Below are 9,839 nucleotides of genomic sequence, written 5' to 3' on the forward strand. Positions count from 1 at the left end.
AGAGAGAGAGAGAGGGTGTGTGTTAGGGAGAAGAGTGGGAAAATGGTTCCCATTCAGTAGCCTGGGGCCCACTGAATTGGAAAATTTCCCCCAAAAGGAAACGTTACAGGAACTCTTCTTTTGCAGACTTTGGAGCAGACTCCTTTCTGTTTTTGGAAAAGCTGTGTGACAAATCCATCATGTTCTCATCCCCAGTGAGAAGGCCGGTTCGGACCTTTACCACTGCAGAGGGAGTTTGTTAGCCCGTTTCCCATCAGCTGGATGAGCTGGTTCCTCTGTGGGGGGATGTGGTCCCATGGAGATGGTGAAGCCATATTTACCATCCCTGAAAGAGAGAGCCTGGGAGGTGGCCCTAATGAGTTAATGACAATGTTCAAGTTTATTTAACTTTTGCAATCATGCCGTTTGCAGATATATAGCATTTATTATGAGAACATACTGAGTCCATTATGGGGTGAAGATGATAATCAGGATATTCATTCACTTATTTAATATGTAATTACTGATTACTTGCTCCGTATATAGCACTGTTCTGAACAGTGAGGAATTTAGATGTACCAGGGAACTTGCCCATAAGAAGCGTATAGCGCAGAAGAGAAGACAGACAAGTAAAGTGACAACTGTAATCCAGTGTGATAAGTGCCATCACAGAGTGAGTAAAGGACCTAGGTGGGCGGGAGTGAAGAAAAGGCTTGTTGGAGAGGGTTAAACCTGAACAGAATTTTGAATATGATTTGGAGTTATGGAGGAGAGGGCAGCAGGAGAGAGGCAGAAGGGTCTGTCCTTACCAGAGTGTGGAGGGGAGAAACAGCATGTTGAATTTTAGGAATGTTAGTGGAGGGACAGTGGGGGGACAGAGGGAGTGATAGGGGTTGGGCTGATGAGACAGGCAAGGGTGGTAGATTCTCGTTCTGGACCTTGAGAGCCATGTGAAAGATTCTGAATTTTACTCCTATAGGTAGGTGAAGAGAGGCCATTCCAGGGTGTCGGCAGAGCAGAAACCAGGATAGATTAATGCTTTAGAAATATCATCCTGGCTGCGGTGTGAGGCTGAGTTAAGAAGAAGGCAAATTGGAGTCAGACCAGTGAGAGGTTGTCATGGTCATTTAAGCAAGAGGTGACATTAGTTTGTACTAAGGTGGGAGCTGTGGGAATGGAGGGAAGTAAAAAGATTTTAATGACATTAAAGACAAGTTTGCCAGGGTTTGGCAATTGATTAGATGTGGGGATTGAGGTAGAAAGAAGCAGCCTTCTGGATGGGAGGCCCCATGGATGGAGAGGTCACTCACCGAAATGAAATTAAGGGAAGAATGACAGTGACCACCATTTTGACCTGGGAGTTCCAGCTCAGGGAGAGAGGCAAGAGTGGCAAAAGGTCTTCACAGTGAGCCCGGGCATAGCATGACACAGTGCCCATGTTTCATTCATCTATAGACCTGGCCTGTGAGCACATACACCTAGAACCCACTTACTTGAGATGGAGCCAAGGGGAGGCCAAATTCACGTCTAGAGGCATTCTCCCTGCTGGTTTGGTGTATGTTTATTCTCACAGTCCCTAACAGTGAGATAGTGATCATGATACTTACAGAGAGATGGTACTGCTTGGATTTGTAAATAGTCTAATTCTTGTTGCTATATGATTTGTTGCTATATGCTATAAGGCAAGTTCCTTAACCCATCTATGACTCAGTGTCCTCATTAATAAGCAGAGAATCATAGTTCCTTCTTGACAAATTTGTTGTAGAGAAAAAAAATGTGTAGACTCATATGTAAGGGAATAGGCACCTGATAAATATTGATCAGACATGAATAATTCTTACCTTATTCTTAGTTTATTTTCTCTTTTCCCCAGTATAAAACTTCCTGGATGCATCGTATGTCATGGATTCGAAGTCCTGCTCTTTTTGAGGAAAAAAAGGGCTGAGAAGCCAACTAAGGGTTTTTGTTTGTTTGTGTTTGTTTTTGTTTTTGTTTTCTCTTCCCTTCCCTTCCCTTCCCTTCCCTTTCCTTTCCTTTTCGAGAATCTGTTTGGATCCAGTGCTGGGCTAGATATTTTTCATATCTTCTAACCCATGGCCATCCAAAATTATGATCCTAAAATTTTGATCTAGTCACGGGGAAGCCCTTGCTCAAAGGAACAAGCTTAAATGTCAAATGCCTCAGCGAGGCTTTCGAGGCTTGTTATGACCTATGCATAACTTGCTTTTGCACTTTATCTCCTACCCCAACTTCCTAAATGCTGATTCTACCCTCTGCATTAGCCACAATATACCTTCCATCCTTCAACTGTCATGATCGTATGTGCTGCCATGTCAAAGTGTTTGCTGTGCCTTCTGCTAGGACTGCCCTTCATTCTCACTTCTTAATTAAGACCCTGCTCAGATAACACCACCTCTTGCAGAATTGATCGCCCTGTCTTCTCTGGTTTCTAGCACCTTGATAGTATTTCTAATATAGCACTTATTATAGAGTATCTTAATTATTTGTTCATAATTTTGTCTTTCCTTAGTAAACTTTAAGATCTTCAAGAGCAGAAACTGTGTCTTTCTGGCCTTCAAAATCCCAGATCCTAACCTGGAACGTGGCATAGAGTGGGTATTTAGGTAAAGCTTACTGAATGAGTCAATGGATAAATAAACCTCACTTAAAATTGAAGCAGCAGTAGGTAGACAGCATGTTTTTCCCCTCCTCCGACCACCTCCTTGCCTTCGCCCTAGCTCAGCAATCTGCTCGGAAAAGAGAGCATCTGGAATGGACCACAGAAGAAAAGAACAAAACATGATACGCGTATTTATTGCTTTGCTTGTGTTCCCCAGGCAAGACATTGATTCTAAGGCACTGGTATTATATATTGTAATTAAAAATTAGAGTTTTTTTTAATGTATCAATAAAGACCCAGGGTTTAAAAATCTTTCAATTTTCTAATGCACGTTACGTTATCCAGTTATAACGGGTAAAATGGGTCTAGGGGTAGGAATACTAGGCTAGAGTTGACAAGGAGGCCCAGATCTAGTCCAATCTCAGCCCAACTTGACGGATAACATTTATACTTAGAAAAATGTGCCATTTTTACTTCTTTTACATGGATTATTTCATCATTACTTTGAATTTCCTTGAGCACTTACCTTTTAATCTGTCCTGTTATACTTATTGAAGAGAATTCGCTGCGGAAAAACAGAGTAGTATTCAAGACTTTGCTTTTCTACTCTCTAAAATCATCTTGGAAAACTATATACATTTTTAAGTTAACATGTTTTTAATCGTACATTTAAATAGTTGCAAAGGATGTAATTTCAAGTATATTGAAAACATAGTCATTAAAAATAAAACTCTTATCACCCTTTTAAATGGATTTAATAAAATCTAAATTCCATAGTGATTAGATGCCACCATTTACCCATTAAGAAATATATGAATAAGATCTTTTTAACAGTTGAAAACCTACATAGTTCCTTTTCTCCTTAAATATGCATTTCCATTCCATTTCTTCCACAAGAGTTTACCTAATGTGGCACATTTTTATACTTGCAAATCTTTCATAGATCATGTTATCATATTCCTCTGAAACAAAACATATATACATATATATATATAAATTGATATATTAAAATTTCTTTAATGTTCTGTAAATATAAGGTTCTAGCTCAACACAATTTCTTCTAGATTGAATTATCATAACAATCGTTAGAAGCAGTCAGTTTTTTGATCCACTATACATTTATTAAAGTTTTGATGAATATTTATGACATGAAACATAGGTTTTATTGAAAATGCCTCTCTGAATTAGTTACATTATTTCAGTTAGATCATATATCTGTTGAGGAACAATCATTACTAATAGCATGAGATGGTATTATATAAGTTCTTTTTTCTAGAATTTTTTGGCTGTAAGCACTGAGAAACCTATTCACGGAAACAAATAGCTTAGAAAAGAAAGACTTTTTTTATGATCTCCTACCACATTGTGTGCCAAAAATCACATAAGGATAATGATCCAAAAGCATTTTTAAGATTTCTCAATTGACATTTTAATTAGGTTCCTTTTCAGTTTTGTTGTAACCAAAGTGTTGTAAGTCATATGACTTGCAAAATCATGTTACTAGATCATTAGTCATTCACTTTCTCAACAGTTACAGCAGAATTTTGAATTGTACCTTTGTTGGGTCCCCCAGAAATTTGTATACTCTAAGGGAACTCAGGATGAGTGAGAGTTATGACTTCCTTTTGTAAGGTGGGAGAAAGGCATTTATGAAAAAGAGACTCATTATGCTCTGATTCTTGAGAAAAAATACAAATGGAAGTGGAGAATCTGAAAATTCCCTTAAAACTTTTTGCCAACTGGAGCCCTTGGAAAATCCTCGAGTACCTCTGGGGGTTCAGTGCACTACAGTCTGAAAGTTGCTGTAATTAAATTAAGTATTCTCAGAGAGGAAGCATGGTTGTACAGGTAACAACAATGAGATAGCAGTGCAAAGCTGCCAGAAGTCAAATTCATATTGACTTCTATGGACCAGACCATGCAACTCAGAAGTGGGAAAAACTAACTCGTGTTTCAGCAATCTAGGTGGACTTTATGAATGATCTGGGATTCAAATTAATCCTTGATTTACAGAAACACAATGTTAAATCTGAAATAAACTTCAGAGACCGTCTCTTCTGGAGAAGGCAATGAAGCATTATTTTTTATTTCAATTTCGATTAATTGTTAGTGACTGCTTAGAATTCTACATTAAGAAAGATTTAGAGGAATCATCTGGAGGATCTGTAGGAAAGAGTGCTGTGATTGATTAGCCATGACTGTCAGGAAAGCAGGGAAAGAAGTGGAACAGGTGCTCTGTATTTGCCATCCCTGAGCTGATTCAAGTACGTATAGTCCATGTACTAGAGGGAGAGCTGAAACCCAGGGAGCAGGAAGCTCAATCAAAATTTCATAGCTAATTAGTGGCAGGATGGGCAGAATTACTTATTTTCAACATTTGGTGCTCATTGTGCACTTGGTAACAGTTGCTACCGGAAAATTTTGGGGTCATTTAGATTTGGAAGGGAGCAAAGTCTGACTGCAAATATGAGCTGTCCTTTCTTTTAGAGAGCCTTTAGCTTCCTTCACATTTGTTTTCTGTGCTATTTGCTGAATCAAGGAAATGGATCATCCATTCTGAAGGACTGAAAAACTGAAAATACTAGGAGCATGATATTAGTTTCCCACTCAGATGGAGCTCAGGAAAAATCATAAACCATATAAGCAACTCACTACTCAGTCTGGCCATTGATTCTACTTCATCCTGGCCCAGGAAGACAGATCTACAGAGTAGAGTTAAAAGGCTTACAAGGCCTTTTGCTCTTCCACCTATCTACGGTATCCGTTCATTCCTAGCATCTTGCACACTTGTAGGCCCACATGAGTCCTTTTGCCATTTGAGTAATATCAGCTCTTGGAACTGGAGTAGACTAGACATACGCCGATGGAACGATTAACCTATATATAACATGCATTTTACCGTACATACAAAATTGTATATTGTTTTTCTCCTTTTTCTTTTGGATCTCTTACTTTTTTTTTTTCTTTTTCTTTTTAATCTACAGCATAATAATCAGTTGATTCCAGACCTTTGCTAGGTCAAATAATGCTGCAACAAACAACCTTATGCATTCATCTTGGCGCACTTCTGAGAATTTATCTAAAAAAGATAAATTCCTGGAAGTAGAGTGACTGCAACAAAGCTTTTGATCTCCGTAGATACTGCCAAATGGATTCGAAAAGGTCTCACCAATTTATACGCCCAGCAATGGCATATGGGAGCACCGGCTCTCCCACATCAGGCTAACACTGGTATTTTCAAATACGAATAAGAGGAAAATGTGAATATAGTTTTAAATTAGACTCGAGGCATCCCCCTTGGCTAGCCCAGCCTGTGTCTCCCCAAAGCAATATAGCTGGGTGATGGCATACACCACAGACTCTGCACAGAAGGCTGAATGCTCCCACTTCATGGGAACAGGAGGTGTTTCTTCAGTCTATGCCCTACTTGGCATCTGTCCCTGAGAGACCCAGCCAATGTGGGAAGCCAGCCTCTCTGATGGCAAGAAAGAGTGGATTGGAAACAAATTGATCTTTTCACAGCTGGCCGTTCTCTTCTTTCCCTTTAACTTGGACCCAGCTCAGAACAAGGTCACTGATGTTCTGCAGCAACAAAGATGGCATTATTGAGGACTGCCTCCTTTTGTGGGGGGGAGTTTTGTTCCCCAAGAATTGCCTCAGTAGTGTCAACCATGACAAGCCTGGAGACGGCATAGCTGTGAGTCTGCAGGGGTCTCCAAAGCGACACCCCAACTGTCCATCCTGTTGATGACCATGTACTCTTCTATTGGTGTTCACAATGTTGTTTAAAGGATGTCAGATGACTCAGTTCAACAGACCATAACCTTTTATTCATCCTTCCTGGAGGCCCATGGACAGAGGGTGAGAGAGTTTGGGATACAAAGTAAAAAGGACTGTGTGAGCGAAGGGGAAAAGAATCTAGTGCTTTTTTTCTAGCACCTCCACTCCTATCACTCATCTTATTTTTCTTTAACATTTATACCAGCTGTTTGTTGCCTGCCTCCTTTACTAGAATTAAGACTCCATGATGGCAGGGACCTTGTTTAGTTCACAACTTCATCATTAGTTCCTAGAGTACCTCCTGGCCCATGGCAGGTGCTTGATACCTATTTGTTGAATGAATAAATGAAGTTATTGAGGACCTTCTGTGTTGCACAATTTTGTGGATGTAATGCCATTTAATGTTTCAACTTTATGAGATATACTTATTATTTTCATTTATGGCTAAGGAAATTGAGCCTCAGATTAAATAACACTTCCAGAACCACTCAACTGGTAACTGGTAAAACTGAGATTTTCATTTAGGCCTGACTGACATCAAACCTATCTTCTAGACCACTAGAATTCTGATTTTGCATAGTTTGAACTAAAAAATATTAAAGACTTTTGAAAGCAGTGAAGGACATGGTCATCGAAGGCATTTTCACTTGAGCATAATACGCTCAACAAGAACAGATTCCTTCCTGCCCTCACTAAGGTGCGAAGATCTGAAAATGTTAAGTTTATTGAATCCTTACTTATTTGTGGACAAGGACTAGGGCTAATTTACATGCATTTGCACAAATTTTGGGAGCTCTAAGCAGAGTAACAAGTCAGAGCCTTATATTGACAGTGCGTGAGTCTAAGGAAAGGTGCAAATATTTAACAAAGTCATGTTGTGTGCAAGGAACCACTTTATGAATGATCTGGGATTCAAATTAATCCTTGATTTACAGAAACACAATGTTAAATCTGAAATAAACTTCAGAGACCGTCTCTTCTGGAGAAGGCAATGAAGCATTATTTTTTATTTCAATTTCGATTAATTGTTAGTGACTGCTTAGAATTCTACATTAAGAAAGATTTAGAGGAATCATCTGGAGGATCTGTAGGAAAGAGTGCTGTGATTGATTAGCCATGACTGTCAGGAAAGCAGGGAAAGAAGTGGAACAGGTGCTCTGTATTTGCCATCCCTGAGCTGATTCAAGTACGTATAGTCCATGTACTAGAGGGAGAGCTGAAACCCAGGGAGCAGGAAGCTCAATCAAAATTTCATAGCTAATTAGTGGCAGGATGGGCAGAATTACTTATTTTCAACATTTGGTGCTCATTGTGCACTTGGTAACAGTTGCTACCGGAAAATTTTGGGGTCATTTAGATTTGGAAGGGAGCAAAGTCTGACTGCAAATATGAGCTGTCCTTTCTTTTAGAGAGCCTTTAGCTTCCTTCACATTTGTTTTCTGTGCTATTTGCTGAATCAAGGAAATGGATCATCCATTCTGAAGGACTGAAAAACTGAAAATACTAGGAGCATGATATTAGTTTCCCACTCAGATGGAGCTCAGGAAAAATCATAAACCATATAAGCAACTCACTACTCAGTCTGGCCATTGATTCTACTTCATCCTGGCCCAGGAAGACAGATCTACAGAGTAGAGTTAAAAGGCTTACAAGGCCTTTTGCTCTTCCACCTATCTACGGTATCCGTTCATTCCTAGCATCTTGCACACTTGTAGGCCCACATGAGTCCTTTTGCCATTTGAGTAATATCAGCTCTTGGAACTGGAGTAGACTAGACATACGCCGATGGAACGATTAACCTATATATAACATGCATTTTACCGTACATACAAAATTGTATATTGTTTTTCTCCTTTTTCTTTTGGATCTCTTACTTTTTTTTTTTCTTTTTCTTTTTAATCTACAGCATAATAATCAGTTGATTCCAGACCTTTGCTAGGTCAAATAATGCTGCAACAAACAACCTTATGCATTCATCTTGGCGCACTTCTGAGAATTTATCTAAAAAAGATAAATTCCTGGAAGTAGAGTGACTGCAACAAAGCTTTTGATCTCCGTAGATACTGCCAAATGGATTCGAAAAGGTCTCACCAATTTATACGCCCAGCAATGGCATATGGGAGCACCGGCTCTCCCACATCAGGCTAACACTGGTATTTTCAAATACGAATAAGAGGAAAATGTGAATATAGTTTTAAATTAGACTCGAGGCATCCCCCTTGGCTAGCCCAGCCTGTGTCTCCCCAAAGCAATATAGCTGGGTGATGGCATACACCACAGACTCTGCACAGAAGGCTGAATGCTCCCACTTCATGGGAACAGGAGGTGTTTCTTCAGTCTATGCCCTACTTGGCATCTGTCCCTGAGAGACCCAGCCAATGTGGGAAGCCAGCCTCTCTGATGGCAAGAAAGAGTGGATTGGAAACAAATTGATCTTTTCACAGCTGGCCGTTCTCTTCTTTCCCTTTAACTTGGACCCAGCTCAGAACAAGGTCACTGATGTTCTGCAGCAACAAAGATGGCATTATTGAGGACTGCCTCCTTTTGTGGGGGGGAGTTTTGTTCCCCAAGAATTGCCTCAGTAGTGTCAACCATGACAAGCCTGGAGACGGCATAGCTGTGAGTCTGCAGGGGTCTCCAAAGCGACACCCCAACTGTCCATCCTGTTGATGACCATGTACTCTTCTATTGGTGTTCACAATGTTGTTTAAAGGATGTCAGATGACTCAGTTCAACAGACCATAACCTTTTATTCATCCTTCCTGGAGGCCCATGGACAGAGGGTGAGAGAGTTTGGGATACAAAGTAAAAAGGACTGTGTGAGCAAAGGGGAAAAGAATCTAGTGCTTTTTTTCTAGCACCTCCACTCCTATCACTCATCTTATTTTTCTTTAACATTTATACCAGCTGTTTGTTGCCTGCCTCCTTTACTAGAATTAAGACTCCATGAGGGCAGGGACCTTGTTTAGTTCACAACTTCATCATTAGTTCCTAGAGTACCTCCTGGCCCATGGCAGGTGCTTGATACCTATTTGTTGAATGAATAAATGAAGTTATTGAGGACCTTCTGTGTTGCACAATTTTGTGGATGTAATGCCATTTAATGTTTCAACTTTATGAGATATACTTATTATTTTCATTTATGGCTAAGGAAATTGAGCCTCAGAGATTAAATAACACTTCCAGAACCACTCAACTGGTAACTGGTAAAACTGAGATTTTCATTTAGACCTGACTGACATCAAACCTATCTTCTAGACCACTAGAATTCTGATTTTGCATAGTTCGAACTAAAAAATATTAAAGACTTTTGAAAGCAGTGAAGGACATGGTCATCAAAGGCATTTTCACTTGAGCATAATACGCTCAACAAGAACAGATTCCTTCCTGCCCTCACTAAGGTGCGAAGATCTGAAAATGTTAAGTTTATTGAATCCTTACTTATTTGTGGACAAGGACT

General features: G+C 39.8%; 2 long non-coding RNA genes across 4 annotated transcripts in view; one reads left to right on the forward strand and one right to left on the reverse strand.

Moving 5' to 3' along the window:
- Window positions 1-9,839, forward strand: part of LOC111740300 — a 74,378-nt gene that overhangs the window by 9,762 nt on the left and 54,777 nt on the right. The window lies entirely within an intron of this gene.
- LOC111740299 overlaps window positions 1,608-9,839 on the reverse strand; it is a 69,118-nt gene continuing 60,886 nt past the window's right edge. For all 3 annotated transcript variants that reach the window (XR_002780574.1, XR_002780575.1, XR_002780573.1), the window contains exons 2-3: window positions 3,126-3,164; window positions 1,608-2,746 (exon numbers count right to left, since the gene is read on the reverse strand). This is a non-coding gene — a long non-coding RNA (uncharacterized LOC111740299). The remainder of the gene's footprint in view (window positions 2,747-3,125; window positions 3,165-9,839) is intronic.

This window comes from Pteropus vampyrus, unplaced genomic scaffold (assembly GCF_000151845.1).
Source record: "Pteropus vampyrus isolate Shadow unplaced genomic scaffold, Pvam_2.0 Scaffold61, whole genome shotgun sequence".
Classification (NCBI taxonomy): Eukaryota; Metazoa; Chordata; class Mammalia; order Chiroptera; family Pteropodidae; genus Pteropus; species Pteropus vampyrus.